Source organism: Vicia villosa, linkage group LG1, assembly GCF_029867415.1.
Source record: "Vicia villosa cultivar HV-30 ecotype Madison, WI linkage group LG1, Vvil1.0, whole genome shotgun sequence".
In the NCBI taxonomy this organism is placed as follows: Eukaryota; Viridiplantae; Streptophyta; class Magnoliopsida; order Fabales; family Fabaceae; genus Vicia; species Vicia villosa.
In genome coordinates this window covers 252244181-252260964 of record NC_081180.1, presented here as the reverse complement: position 1 = coordinate 252260964, position 16784 = coordinate 252244181, and positions in this window count along the sequence as shown.

Genomic DNA, 16784 nt, shown 5'->3' with positions numbered 1-16784 from the left:
GATAAAGAGGGTGTGGCAGGTAACACCCCATATTTTCTAAATATAATTTAATTGGAATTTAAATTATTATTTAGAATTATTCCGTATTTTGTGGAATTAAGTGAAAAGAATTATGAGATAGGCTATTGGGCCAAGTGTGGTGTTAGTAAAGAGGGGGTGCTATGTTAGTAGGCCTTTTACTAAATTAAAATCTATTTTCATAAAAATAAGGAATTAAGGGAATAAGGAAAATAGAGGTGAAAGAGGAGCAGAAGAGGAGAAGAGTAGAGAACGTCAAAGAGCATGGAAAGAGGAAGAGGGCTTTCAAGAAATTTGGCTAAGGTAAGGGGGGACTCTCCGATTAAATTCTCTCATCGTATCTTAAGTGATGGTATTGATTAGGTATATTAGTCAGAACAATTGGATTGTATGTTTAGGTTTTGGGGTTTTGGGAGATTTAGGTTGTTTTGTTGAATTGATGTGATTGATGAATCGATGAATGATTTTAGTGTTAGATGACCACTAAAATGTGTTATAATTGTATTATATTGTGTTATTTGATGATGTTTTGGTGTGGGGACTGTTATGGTGCGATTTGATTGAGATTGGGAGAGGAAAGATGTCAAAATCGCAGGAAAAAAATTCTGCATCAGCTCAGCGTGCGTCGACCTGTGAGATATATGCGTCGACCTATAGGTTCCCAAAAGGCCAGCATGAGTCGACTCATGGGTCGACCTGATCAAACCCGAGGGGGACATAGAATTCTATGCGTCGACCTATGGATCTTGTGCATCGACCTACAGCATACAAATTTTTCACAAATTTTCCGAAGGCCATAACTTTCAAACCGTACATCCGTTTTGAGCGTTGTGAAGCTGATTTAAAGCTTTATATGATGAAATGGTGAAATGGGAAGTGGCCCTATTTAATTTTAAATGTTGATTTAATTTAATTGATGGATTGTAGAATTGTGTACATATATGTGTGAATGTAGCAATGTGTTATTATAGCGATGTAACCACTTCGAATTCATTGTGATTGGGTGGTGTTTTGACATGAATATATGTGATATAATTGAATAATGATGATGCTAGAATTGAATACATTTGATATGATTATCTGTGATATAATTGTGGATGGTGTTGAAACCGAATATATCATTCGGCGTCGCTTTGGGTGAGTTATTGGTGATGACATTGTTCATTTTGTTTTGTGGTGATGTTGTGGCAACATGATTATAATGTTGATAATGTGTATACAACATGATCGTGTGGTGATTTTTTTGATCGTATGATGATGATTGATTTGTTTTGAATGATGCATGATACATGTACATACTTGTTGGTGATAACTATGTTGAGTTATGTGAGACGATGTTATTCATCGGATCGGTGATGTTGTAAGTATGTCATATGTGTGCATTCATTCATACACATTTTGGTGATGGATCCCGGTGATGTTGTGGATTAAATGGTGGGCATAATTCCCATTGTGCGGAATTTGTGCCGGTTGGACTGTATCTTGATGATGAATAGATCAGTTGGATGGGTTTAGCCCATGTATGGTACCACATGCATAGTGTCAGTTCATTCATATGCATGATTTCATAACATGATTGAATGTGTTTCAGTGTTATGAATTGATGATGTGTTGGTTGTGTATTTATTGAATTGTCTGAATATAATACAATTGGGTGATTAATATAACTATGATGTGTTGTTATTTATGATGCAATAATATTTCTTAATTGAGATGAGACTCACCATTACATGTTTTCATTTTTAGATTGAGGATAGCGGCTTTCGACTTGGTGAGGATTAGCTCATGAGTCTTCGTTTAGTTAGTGTCAGGTGTCATGCTCTGATATTGTAACACTGGGGAATGCTAGTTTAGGGTCTATGATGATATTCTATTCTGTTGTTATTGTATTATTTTGTGGGATATTGCATGGATGATGTTATACTTATCCGTATGATGATTATTCTGCTATGTAGAAACATGATTTTATTAAATTGATGATTGTTCATTGGTGAAGCATGACAAGTGAGTTTTAATAAGTTGTTTAATTTTAATTGTGGCACCCTTGTTTTCGTGTTACTCTGAATTATTTATTTAATTTCTGCGGGGTTTAGAAGGGTGTTACAATAGTGGTATCAGAGCAGGTCGGTCCGTCCGGCCAATTGTCGAGTCAGTTGAGTTGCGCGACAGTTGAATACTATCGATGTATTATCCCTTAGTACGCGACATATGAGTGAATCACTGTCGATACTTGTTTGTTTTGTTGCAGGAGTTGGTTTGAGCGAAGTGGGGGAGAAGCGTTGGTTCTCGGAGGAGGTTCAGTTGCAAGTTTGCAAAGAGGATTGCTCTCGTGATGTTTCAGAAATCAGACTTCGGCGATGGAACATGTCGCTCAAGTTATAAGAAGTTTGGGTGATATAATTTAGCTAAGATATATATAATTGTATTAATTAAATTAACTAAGTTAGTATTTCAGCAGAAAACCAACTTTGATTGTGATGCATTTGGCAGATATAATTTAGCAGCATGAGTATTGGGAATAGCATGAATAATTAAATAGCAAGAGAATTATCAGTAGAAATATTAGGTAGAGAAACTAATAATAAATATTAGCATAAAGTAGAATTAATAGTACCTTTAGTCGATAATTAAGTAACCAAATTTTAGTTGAACTGTCCGATTAATTATGCAGTTTGTTTGTGGTATGTTTTAGTTGTTTCGTGGTGTTATATCTATTGCTGTACAAATGTGAATATTGTAGGCGATGGTGAGTTGTTAGGCTTATAGCCATTGTTGTTTTGTTGTTGAATTATCATTTAAGGAATTGTGTTATAAGTTGTTATTAAGTAGTCATGGAGCATGTGGTTGTTGTTGAACAAAGTTGTTATTACTATGTTGATGTTGAATACGTTGTGGTTGAATTGCTTGATTAAGTTGTAGGTCTTATGGGCAACGTTTATTTGTTGAACACATTGATTTGAATATTTGTTGCTGATTTTGTTGTTGCCAAATATGTTGTCGTTGTTGAACTTCCGTTGATTTTAAATTGTTGTTGATAAGCTGAATTGTCCCGATTTATGGACATGTTTGAGTTGTAGGTCTGATGACCAAGGTTGATCTAAGTTGATGCAGTTGATGCATGTTGAAGTTATTGGTGTTGTATGTTGATGTTGTTGTTTCATTGTTGTGTATTTGTTGTTGAAGTTGAAGTCGCATGGCATACCATGCATGATTAAGTTGGCCTTAATGGAACCATGTTGAAAGTTGAAGGCTTATGCCTTGGCCTTGATGGCACCACGTTGAAGGCTTATGCCTCGTTAATGCCTCGATAAACTGGCATATGTTTAAGTTGGGAGTTCTACTCCAAATGGTACCACATGCAGTCGCATAGTTGAGTCTAGGGGTGATCGCGGTGCGGTTTGGGCGGTTTTCACAAAAAAAATCATCTGAACCGCAAGAGAAAAAATCGTGCGGTTTGGTTTGGTTCGGTTGGCTTTTAAAAAAAATCCGAACCAAACCAAACCAACCTAATGCGGTTTGGTTCGGTGCGGTTGGTTCAGTTTTTTAGAAATATTTAATTGAACCATTCATATACATATAGATGATAACATAACTTTGTATTTAGACATTCATACACTATTAAATAACAACAAAACTCGTCAGATTTTGACAATAACTTTCTATTTAATATGTAAAAATTAAATTAGGCAAAAGTGGAATAATAAACATAAAATAATAATATAAAACAATATAAAATTTATTAGAATGAAACAAAAAAAATAGAAGATACGAGAGATTAGTGAAGGTGAAAACAAAAAAACAAAAGAGTTGAGAGATTAGAGAAGAAGATGTGCGATAAAAACGAAACTGAAATAGGGAACATTTGCCTAAAAATGAGAAGGTGAAAAAGAAAGAATATAAGAGAGTAGATATTACAGAAAAAGAGGGAAGATGTATGTGGCAAAGAAGACGCGATAATGCTATTAGAGATTTGAGAAGATCGGGACTAAAATCATGTGTAAGGATGAGAAAATTGTTCGTAATCATAAGGTTAAGGTATTATAGATTTAAGTTTGGGTTGGATGTGAGTTAAGTAAAAGTTAGGTTGTAACATAATGCGGTTTTGATTCGGTTTGGTTCGGTTTATAAAATACAAACCGCAAACCGAACCGAACCATGCGGTTTTGTTAAAAGATAACCCAAACTAATCCGAACCAAATGCGGTTTTTTGCGGTTTCGGTTTGGTTTGGTTTGATTTGCGGTTTTCTATTGGGTTGGTTTGGTTTTGATGACCCCTAGTTGAGTCGCATATTGAGTCGCGTGTTAAAGTTGTTATTATTTGTTGTTTATTGATTGTCGATGTTTAAGTTGTTATTAAAGTTGTTATAAGTTGTTGTAGTTATTAAGTTGCGATGATTAAGTTGTTACGTTGATTCCATAAGTGGCTTATTGTTATTACTAAGTGGTTGTTGGTTGTTGTATAGTTGTTGTCATGAAGTGGTGAAATTTGTATGATCCTGATCTAATATACTGTTTATCATACACCTGCTTATATTGGTTTGATATCCCATCCTTTCTTTTGTTTCGCCGTTACCTTTATACTGGTAACATGCAGGTGATACGCTGTGATGAAGATTTAGTAGCTTCATCGAGTCTAAGTTGGTGTGTCGCTCTGATACGTAACACTCGGGGGGATGAACGCTAGTTGTTTAGTTGTTTGGTTTTACCGTTGAGTAACTGTGTTGATACATGAAGAGAAATTGTTGATGTTAAAATTGTTTTAAGTTGAAAAGATGATATGTCATCAAAGTTGAATAATGTAATTCCGCTGCTTAATGTTAATAAAGTTGATTTATGTTGTTTTAGTTCATCCGAGTATTTGTGTTATGTATCTATGATAGCATGATATTGTTATTAAGTTGAATTGTAATACTCCAATGGTTTGTCGAAAAAGAATTTTATAACTCTGATTTTCTTAATAATTACCGGGGTAGAAATGGGTGTTACAATAAGGGGTTGTTTGGAATGTGATTGATTTGAAGATGATGAGTTTTGGAGCGGAATTTCCGTAAGAAAAACGCAGGAAAGTTGTTGAATTGTTATGAAACTTCAAAAATTCATAACTGGAGTTCTGGACATCCGATTTGAGTTCCGTTTGAAGCATCGGAAAGCTAACGAGATGAACTCTGTTATAAAAATGGTTGCAGAAGTTGTAACATATTTAATAGTGACAGGATGATGTTGGAAAGAGTTGAAGTTACGGTTACACTTGTTCTTAGAACTAGACTTATTTATTGGTACCGCACGGGACGTCAGTGTCAGAGTTGAGCGGATTGAAGGAATAATTAAAGGTTTATTGAGGAGTAATTTCAGGAATCAAGTGTACCATTTGAGGAGTTTTGGAGATATCGTAGAGAGTGTCGCTGCATGATGTCGATGTTATATTTCGGATAACGTTGGTAAATTCATATCTTGAGTTCCGAGTGTCGGATTAATGTGCCGTTTGAGGCTACGAAGAGGTGAAATTATGTTCTACCTTAAGGAATAGTTATAAATACAGTAGAGGTGATCCTATAAGGAGAGAGTCTGAGGTCAGTTATGGAAGCATGAAACTTTTTGAATTGGAATGGTTATTACCGCAATTGTTCAAAACGAACTTGGGTAGAACATGTCGTTGATGAATAAGTTGATGAGATGTTCGGTCATAAAGATGATTTGAGTACCAATGGATTTTAGTGAGAAGTGAATTAGTAGTAAAGGAAAAAATAAACTTTAGAACGGTTGAAGTCGTATTTATGATGCCAAAGCAACGACATGTATAAAAGAAGAATTGTAGAGAATTTCTAACACCTATTGATGTGAGGAAGACTTTGTTGAGATTCTGAGTGGAATTATACTTGTACGCGAAAGATGTCATGGAATTTAGAGTAAAACCACGAGTTATGAATGTTGTCGCGGTCTTTTGCTAAGATGAGGATTTTGATTTGGAACGAGATGAATAGTAATGTACGAGTATATTAGTGATTATGAAGTTTGGAAGTACTTAACAAGTGTGAGATGCTAAGTGACTATGAAGCGGATTGTGTTAAATGTTTGGACGTTGGTGTCTCGCCGACAATATCCAATGTGAGGGAAGTGTGCGAGTTGTAAAGACTCAAAATGAATTATTGGGCTATGACGATGTTAATGAGTTTGAGTGCAAACTCGGAAAAGACACTATTATGTATTAACGACGGTTTATGCTTAAATATGGTTGTCGACTATCTATTAACAAATTGAGGACTTGATCACCCTTAATCTCTTGTTGGTAATAGACGAAATCATATCGATAAGATAAGCTTGCTTTGTTGCCTTAATGGTATAAAACTTATGAAGAAGTGAATATGAAAGAGTGCAACATAATGGACAATGACGTAAGACGGGTAATCAGAGTCGCACAACGAAAGTGTGATGTGGAGTAGTGTTATGAGTACTACTCGTGGGCAGTGATGAATTAAAATGTCAGGAACATACGTAGAGAATATGTATTAATCTATATGTTGGAATTTGAATCTAGTGGATGTAAGAATGTCGTGCCGAAGAATTAGAACTCTTTTGAATAATTATTGAGATGATGAGTATGTTATTGTGGTTGTACGTGGTTGACGAGTATGTATTTGGCAAAGTTAAGACGATGAATTGGTTCTATATGATGCTATAATAATTTTGTATCGTTGTAAAGGTGTTATTGTAGATTCCAGATATAATGAGGAATTATACTCTATGAAGGACGAAGTTGATTTAATTCTTAGAGAAGAGTGGGACTTAGTTTGAGCTATTTTGTAAGCAATGGTATATTGAGGCTGATGAGTGTGATTATAATCACTTGTGTGTACTTGTTCTGATGATTAGAATGTTTAAATAGAGGAAGTAAATCAGGAATTTGTTTTTGAGTGCGAGTAAGTGTTTCTAAGTGGCTGATTAGTACCATGTATGATAAAGCATGATTCTTAAACGAATGAGTAAAAAGAGCCATGATTGGGTAAAACTCGGAAATCTAATTGGTAATGATGATTGTAATGAGTAATCAGAGCAGCGCAGCGAAAACGGAATGTAACGTGTTAGACGATTGCTGGTGTGACTTGAGAAGAGTCAGATAGTCAAATTTCAATGGTATGAGGAATACGAGTATTGAGTTTTCTTGAAGGAAGCAGTTGGCGAAAAGTGTAAGTATTATTTTATCACTCAAATGGAAAAGTATGTTTAAGGTTGGTACGTTCGGTAGATAGAATGCATTATTGCAGTGTCGATCAGGTGTGATCATGCTATGGGTAAGGAATTATATTGCACAAACGTGTTCAACATAAATATGTATTGGTGTTGAGTGACAACCTTGTTGACAGATGCAGATAAGTTAATGTCCTAATGACAGTGCTATTAGGTAGTAGGATATTGAGGAGGGCGGATAGGATTGTGGAAAGATCCTTGTCCTAAATGAGGTTGTGATCTCGCTTTCTAGGATGGGGTCCTAGTGCGTATGTATAACTTCTATGATGGAGAGGTTAAAGAAATACTACACATCTATCTTACTGACGTGGATGTTGGGTTCTCTTTCGGTTTGGAAATGAATTTGATTTCGAGGTGGTAAGATGAAGAATAGTGTACAACTGTGATTACGTGTTTGGTTGACTATTCATGTCTTACTCAGTCATTGGGTGCGTTGTATGGGTTGTACCTCAATGTTCTATCGTTGTTAACCTTTTGGAGATATAACGAGTGGTATACCTTTGGATGGTCAAATATGACGTAAGAGTTGAGATTTGAATGCATGAGACATGCTGTTTATTGGTTATGTCAGATGAAATTTTGAGGACCGACTGATGGAAGTATTACCTGGAGACTAGAGAGTTAGATGAAGGACTCCTATTCGGAACTCGTTACTTGAGGTATGTTTTCGAGGACGAAAACTCTTTTAGTGGGGGAGAGTTGTAACACCCCATATTTTCTAAATCTAATTTAATTGGAATTTAAATTATTATTTAGAATTATTCGGTATTTTGTGGAATTAAGTGAAAAGAATTATGAGATAGGCTATTGGGCCAAGTGTGGTGTTAGTAAAGAGGGGGTGCTATGTTATTAGGCCTTTTACTAAATTAAAATCTATTTTCATAAAAATAAGGAATTAAGGGAAAAAGGAAAATAGAGGTGAAAGAGGAGCAGAAGAGGAGAAGAGCAGAGAACGTGAAAAAGCATGGAAAGAGGAAGAGGGCTTTCAAGAAATTTGGCTAAGGTAAGGGGGGACTCTCCGATTAACTTCTCTCATCGTATCTTAAGTGATGATATTGATTAGGTATATTAGTCAAAACAATTGGATTGTATGTTTAGGTTTTGGGGTTTTGGGAGATTTAGGTTGTTTTGTTGAACTGATGTGATTGATGAATTGATGAATGATTTTAGTGTTAGATGACCACTAAAATGTGTTATAATTGTATTATGTTGTGTTATTTGATGATTTTTTGGTGTGGGAACTGTTATGGTGCGATTTGATAGAGATTGGGAGAGGAAAGATGTCAAAATCGCAGAAAAAGATTCTGCATCAGCGCAGCGTGCGTCGACCTGTGAGATATATGCGTCGACCTATAGGTTCCCAAAAGGCCAGCATGAGTCGACTCATGGGTCGACCTGATCAAACCCGAGGGGGACAGAGAATTCTATGCGTCGACCTATGGATCTTGTGCTTCGACCTACAGCATATAAATTTTTCACAAATTTTCTGAAGGCCATAACTTTCAAACCGTACATCCGTTTTGAGCGCCGTTTTGAGCGTTGTGAAGCTGATTTAAAGCTTTATATGATGAAATGGTGAAATGAGAAATGGCTCTATTTAATTTTAAATGTTGATTTAATTTAATTGATGGATTGTAGCATTGTGTACATATATGTGCGAATGTAACAATGTGTTATTATGGCGATGTAACCACTTCGAATTCATTGTGATTGGGTGGTGTTTTAACATGAATATATGTGATATAATTAAATAATAATGATGCTAGAATTGAATACATTTGATATGATTATCTGTGATATAATTGTGGATGGTGTTGAAACCGAATATATCATTCGGCGTCGCTTTTGGTGAGTTATTGGTGATGACATTGTTCATTTTGATCTATTGGTGATGTTGTGGCAACAGGATTATAATGTTGATAATGTGTATATAACATGATCATGTGGTGATTGTTTTGATTGTATGATGATGATTGATTTGTTTTGATTGATGCATGATACATGTACATACTTGTTGGTGATAACTATGTTGAGTTACGTTATGTGAGACGATGTTATTCATCAGATCGGTGATGTTGTAAGTATGTCATATGTGTGCATTCATTCATACGCATTTTGGTGATGGATCCTGGTGATGTTGTGGATCAAATGGTTGGCATAATTCCCATTGTGCGGAATTTGTGCCGGTTGGACTATATCTTGATGATGAATAGATCAGTTGGATGGGTTTAGCCCATGTATGGTACCACATGCATAGTGTCAGTTCATTCATATGCATGATTTCATAACATGATTGAATGTGTTTCAGTGTTATGAATTGCTGATGTGTTAGTTGTGTATTTGTTGAATTGTCTGAATATAATACAATTGGTTGATTTGTATAACTATGATGTGTGATTATTTATGATGCAATAATATTTGTTAATTGCGATGAGACTCACCCTTACATGTTATCATTTTCAGATTGAGGATAACGGCTTTCGACTTGGTGAGGATTAGCTCATGAGTCTTCGTTTAGTTAGTGTCAGATGTCATGCTCTGATATTGTAACACTGGGGAACGCTAGTTTAGGGTTTATGATGATACTCTATTATGTTGTTATTGTATTATTTTGTGGGATATTGCATGGATGACGTTATGCTTATCCGTATGATGATTATTCCGCTGTGTAGAAACATGATTTTATTAAATTTGTAGATGTTCTTGATTGGCTGTAATTTTTGGTAAAACTAATTGAGGTTCTATCATGTCAAAAACAGTGTCATGACATGCTTTCTGTTTTGTGAAGTCCTTCATTATGCAGGCCTTTACCTGATGTCAGGGCCGATGTCATGACATTCGCAGCTGTTCGTTATTTTCTATTACTACTTATGATTGTATGATCTGATAAGACCTTATGCGCTATATTTGGTAATAATGGATTCTGGTCTGTTTCAAGGACGTCTTGGATGATTACTATTATGAGTTCCTTGTGTAATGGAGATTTGGTTTAATTAGGGCAAAAACTATTTTGTGGATCCAAGGCCCAGTTGCTGTATTGTCTGAAGGCTATTTAATCCGTGCAGGTGCTGCTGTTGCCGTCAGGGTTTTCTGGTTGAGAAACTATTAGAGTTCTGTGTGTTTAAAGTTCTCGTTGTAGTTTTCTTGTAAGCCAAACAATCATCATGATGAATGTTTTGGTCTAGGCGTTTTTGTTTTGAGTTGTAAGAAGTACTCAAAGCTTTTAAGCAAGAGTACTATTGTACTTGATCAAAGCTTTTAAGCAAGATCAAGTTGTGTTTTTGAAGAGTGTCTTCTTTAGTCATTCGTCTGTTAGTTCTTCATCACTGCTGTGATTGAGGGGGAGTGAGTAGGATCTCTGGTCTAAGTTGTTTAGATTGAAGTTGCATTGGGTAGATATTAAGTGAAAGGCGTAATATTGAGTTGTATTACCTTGAATTGATATTACTTATAGTGGACTTCCTCCCTGGCTTGGTAGCCCCCAGATGTAGGTGTGTTTGCACCGAACTGGGTTAACAATTTTCCTGTGTTGTTTTCTGTTTACACTTTGTTCATTTAGTTAAAAACATTCAGATAGTGATGTCGTGACATCCTGTAAGACATCGCGTGTCTGAGTCCAGAATTTCAATTGGTATCAGAGCAGGCACCCTGCCTGTTTTTACTGGGTGAGATCTAGGGAAAGTTTTTTCTGGTTCGATGGACAAAGAAGGTGGTGGATTTATAATGAGACCACCCATTCTGGATGGCTCTAATTATGATTATTGGAAACCTCTCATGGTGGCTTTTCTGAAATCCGTGAACAGCAAAGCATGGAGAGCTGTGAACAAAGGATGGGAACATCCTGTTATTACTGATAAAGATGGCAACAAAACTCTTAAACCAGAGGAAGATTGGGACAAAGATGAAGAGGCATTGGCGCTTGGCAACTCTAAAGCTCTAAATGCTTTATTCAATGGAATTGACAAAAATATATTCAGACTGGTTCACCAGTGTGAACTAGCCAAAGATGTCTGGGATATCCTAAAGACTACTCATGAGGGCACCTCCAAAGTGAAGATGTCAAGACTTCAACTGCTAACTACAAAATTTGAAAATCTAAGGATGAGGGATGATGAAAGTATTAAGGATTTTCGTATGAATTTACTCGATATTGCTAATACCTCAGGAGCTTTGGGAGAAAAAATGTCTGATGAAAAGTTGGTGAGGAAAATCCTTAGATCCCTACCTAAGATATTTGATATGAAAGTTACAGCTATAGAAGAGGCACAGGACATCAGCAAAATGAAGGTAGAAGAGTTAATTGGATCTCTTCAAACCTTTGAGATGGGAATCAGTGAAAATTCTGAAAAGAAGAACAAGAGCATAGCCTTTGTGTCCAACTCTCAAGAGGAAGTAGAGGAAAGTAGAGAAGAGAATCTATCTGAATCTATAGCTATGCTTGGCAAACAATTCAACAAAATTATAAGAAGAATGGATCAGAAGCCAAGACCTAATGTCAAGAACATCTCATCTGACATCAGTAGATCTTATGACTCTGGCAGAGGAGTTAAACCAGAAGAAAAGTACAACCACAACAAAGGGATTCAATGTCATGGATGTGAAGGGTATGGACATATTAGAGCTGAATGCCCTACTTATCTCAAGAAACAAAAGAAAGGATTGTCAGTCTCCTGGTCTGATGAAGATTCTGAGAGTGATTTTGAAGAAGAATCAGCCAAACATGTCACAGCCCTTACTGGAGTTTGCAATTCTGATGAAGATGCTAGTGATGATGAGCTAACCTTTGAAGAACTGGCAATTTCCTACAGAAAGCTGTGTATCAGAAGTGCTGAAGTTTGTCAACAAGGTGAAAAGCAGAAGAAATACATAGCCCAGTTGGAAGCCAATAACAAAGAGCTTAATGAAACTATATCTGAACTGAATGGTGAAATTATCCTGCTACAATCCAAACTTGATCAGATGTCAAAATCAGTAAAAATGTTGAACAGTGGCACGGATATGTTAGAGGAGATCTTGCAGGTCGAAAAAAATTCAAGAGATATGTCTGGCATAGGATTTGTTGGTGCAAAGAAATATGTCCAAGATAGTAGCAGAACTAAACCTGAAGCTGAGATGTCGAAGCCGATGTCAAAACATGTGACTCAACATCACGAGAAAGGTGAAATGAAGAGAAAGTTTCAAAGATGGAGATGTCATTACTGTGGAAGATTTGGACACATTAAGCCTTTCTGCTTCAGACTATATGGATATCCAGATCAAGCTCCTTCTTACAAACCTAAGCAGATCATGCCCATCCAGAAGCAACAATGGAAACCTAAAAATATGGCTTTAATAGCCCATACATCTCTTAGAGTTTCAGCCAAAGAAGACTGGTATTTTGATAGTGGATGTTCCAGACACATGACTGGACTCAAGAATCTGCTTGTTGATATCAAAAGTCATCCTACTAGTTATGTAACCTTTGGTGATGGAGCTAAAGGAGAAATCAAAGGAGTTGGAAAATTAGAGTGTTCAGGAGTACCAAATTTAGAAGGTGTTTTGTTGGTCAAAGACCTGACTGCCAATCTCACAAGCATCAGTCAACTCTGTGACCAAGGATATCAAGTCAACTTCAGTGAAGCTGAGTGTGTGGTTACTAATGAAGAAAAGGAAGTAGTAATGAGGGGTGTCAGATCCAAAAAAAAACTGCTACTTGTGGGTGTCTCATGAATCCAGCTATTCTACTATATGCTCTAAAGAAGAAGAAGCAAAGCTATGGCACCAAAAACTTGATCACCTTTATCTAAGAGACTGGGCAGGCAGTGGTGATGACAGAAAAAGTACTTCAGGAGGATGTTCCTTCTTGGGAAGTAGCTGTTCTCAACTTGTTTGGATGAAACAAATGTTAACAGAATACAATGTCACACAAGATGTCATGACATTATATTGTGACGACTTAAGTGTCATCAACATTTCAAAGAATCCCATTCAGCACAGCAGGACCAAGCATATTGATATTAGACACCTCTACATTAGAGATCTTGTTGAGGACAAAATAATTGGCTTGAAACATGTTGCTACAGACCTTCAACCTACTGACATTTTTACAAAAGCCTTAGAGACAAATCAATTTGAAAATCTAAGAAACAAATTAGGCATTTGTCTTTGTGAAGGATTATAGCAATTAATTGGGGGTGGGGCCAGCATTATTTCTCTCTCCAAATCTTGGATATCATTACACATTAAAGTGCATTTCCCCCCCTTTTGCAAGTTACCCAAACGGTTTTCATTCCTCCAAAACCTCTCTTCCACACTCACGCTATCCCTCTGTGTCTCTGCATTCATCACTCTTTATCCAGCCTCTCATTTTCTCCCACCATGTCTTAGAATTCTTCCTCAAAGAAATCTTCTCCTATCTCTGAAACAGCATCAGGTTCTAGGGCACCAAATGTTGTGAGCGATCAAGATGTCGTGCTGGATGTTGTGCCTTTGAACTCTGTTCCTGCCTCCGATTCTGTTCGCAGTCATCCAAGAAAGATGCATGCAAGAAAATCAACCGGAGGATCTGTTCCAGAAACTTTTTCTGTCCAGGGTAGAGAGGGCTCTTCCTATGTTCATAATGCGATTGCAAATATGGTCACCAGAATCTTGAATGAAGGGCACAAAGTTGAAGGAATTTCAGTTCCTCTAGCCCAAATGCCTGCTTCCGATGTTGATCAAGGTGTGCAAGATGATGAGACCCCTGTTGCTAAAGATGTTGAGACAGCTGTTGATAATGATGAGACATCTGCTGAGAAAAATGATGAGATTCCTGTTACTAAAGATGTTGAGACATCAGTTAATGAGACCCCTATTGCCAAAGATGTTGAAACATCTGAAGCTATCAATGTTGAAGCATCTGATTCCAAAGATGATGAGACTCTTGCTCCTGAGAAAGATGAAGAGGTTCCTGCTGTTCCTGCTAAGAAAGATGAAAACCCTAATGTGCATGATGTGGTGGATCTAGATGAACTTGATGATCCTATTGATATTGCTGATGATGACCTCATCTCCAGCATCTCCAACAGGGTCAAGGCTCGTAAGGGAAAACAAGTCTGTGAGCAACATTCTCTCAAGCCACAGGTTACTCCTCTGAAGACTGTTACTAAAGATAAGATGAAGAAAGTTCCTACTGGACCCTCAAAATCTGGAAGCAAAGTTAGTGTGAAGAAGAGGAAGGAAAGAAGCATTTCTGACTCTGAAGCTGATGTCCCAAGTGATGTCCCTGACATCCCCTCCAAGAAGAAGATTGCTGTTACTAAATCTGCTACAAAGGTTCGTGATGTTCCTTTGGATAACATATATCTGCACTATGCCTCTAATGCAATCCAGTGGAAATTTGTGTATCAAAGAAGGCTGGCCCTAGAAAGAGAATTAGCAAATGATGCTCTGGAAAATCAAGAGGTTATGCAGCTCATCAAGTCTGCAGGTTTGATTAAGACTGTTTCTCAATTCTCTAAATGTTATGAAATGCTTGTGAAGGAGTTTATTGTTAATTTGTCTCAAGACTGTGCTGATGGTAGAACAGATGATTTTCATAAAGTTTATGTTAGAAGAAAATGCATAGAATTCTCCCCTACTTCTATAAATCACTATCTAGGTAGAAGTGCTGAAGCTCCACCTGAGCTTGAAGTAACTGATAATGAGGTTTGCAACACCATCACTGGGGGTAAGGTTAAAAAGTGGCCCATCAAAAGCAAACTGTCTACTAGTCTCTTGACTGTCAAGTATGCTATGCTGCATAAAATTGGTTCTGCCAATTGGGTGCCCACAAATCACACCTCTACCATTGCTGTTGGTTTAGGTAGATTCATTTATGCTATAGGGTCCAAGACTGTGTTTGACTATGGGACCTATATTTTTGACCAGACTATGAGACATGCAGGTACCTCTGCTACTAAGCTTCCTATTGCCTTTCCATCCCTAATATGTGGTATCATCCTAAAGCAATACCCTGGCATCTTGAAAGCTAAAGATTCTGTCTGCAAAAGGGAAAGTGCTTTGACTTTTCACTACAAGCTGCTTCAAAGGACTGATGCCTCAACATCTGCTGGAACATCTCAAGCTAGCAAGTCTGTGACCAAAGCCTCTCTTATAGCTGAGCTGAAGGAAACCTGCAAAGAGCTGGAAAATAGGAAGATGAAGCTTGAACAGCTTATACAAAGTCTTGAGCAGTCTGCTGATAGTGATGATGATCATGCTGCTGGTGGTGATGGTGAGAAGATGGATGCTGATATGGATGCTGATAGTGAGGATGAATATAAGTCTGGTAGCTCCAGTGATGAAGAGATGAGTGAGGAGGATGATGATGATACTGCTGGCTCTAAAGATTAAATCTTCATCTGATGTTTGGCTCCTTTTGTGGCTAAAAAGGGGGAGTAGTAGTAGTAGTAGTAGTAGTAGTAGTAGTAGTAGTGTGTTTGTTGTTTTGATTGTAATGGTTGTAATGGTTGTTTTGTTGTTCTGGTGATCCTTTGGTTTCTTCTTGGACATGGTTTTTTCTTTGTGGTTTTCTTTATTTGGATGTTCTCCGGTTCTCCCTGACAATGACAAGTGGTTTCTGTAATAATTGATTAAGTAGTTGGTTTTTGGTGATTAATCAAGTTGAATCAAGTTGATGCTGTTTTTTTTACAGAATTTATTTTTCTGTTGTTGGCTGCTGTATGCTCTGATATCTGGTTGCATCTATTATTGTTTTAGCCAAAAATTCGCCAAAGGGGGAGTTTGTAGATGTTGTTGATTGGCTGTAATTTTTGGTAAAACTAATTGAGGTTCTATCATGTCAAAAACAGTGTCATGACATGCTTTCTGTTTTGTGAAGTCCTTCATTATGCAGGCCTTTACCTGATGTCAGGGCCGATGTCATGACATTCGCAGCTGTTCGTTATTTTCTATTACTACTTATGATTGTATGATCTGATAAGACCTTATGCGCTATATTTGGTAATAATGGATTCTGGTCTGTTTCAAGGACGTCTTGGATGATTACTATTATGAGTTCCTTGTGTAATGGAGATTTGGTTTAATTAGGGCAAAAACTATTTTGTGGATCCAAGGCCCAGTTGCTGTATTGTCTGAAGGCTATTTAATCCGTGCAGGTGCTGCTGTTGCCGTCAGGGTTTTCTGGTTGAGAAACTATTAGAGTTCTGTGTGTTTAAGGTTCTCGTTGTAGTTTTCTTGTAAGCCAAACAATCATCATGATGAATGTTTTGGTCTAGGCGTTTTTGTTTTGAGTTGTAAGAAGTACTCAAAGCTTTTAAGCAAGAGTACTATTGTACTTGATCAAAGCTTTTAAGCAAGATCAAGTTGTGTTTTTGAAGAGTGTCTTCTTTAGTCATTCGTCTGTTAGTTCTTCATCACTGCTGTGATTGAGGGGGAGTGAGTAGGATCTCTGGTCTAAGTTGTTTAGATTGAAGTTGCATTGGGTAGATATTAAGTGAAAGGCGTAATATTGAGTTGTATTACCTTGAATTGATATTACTTATAGTGGACTTCCTCCCTGG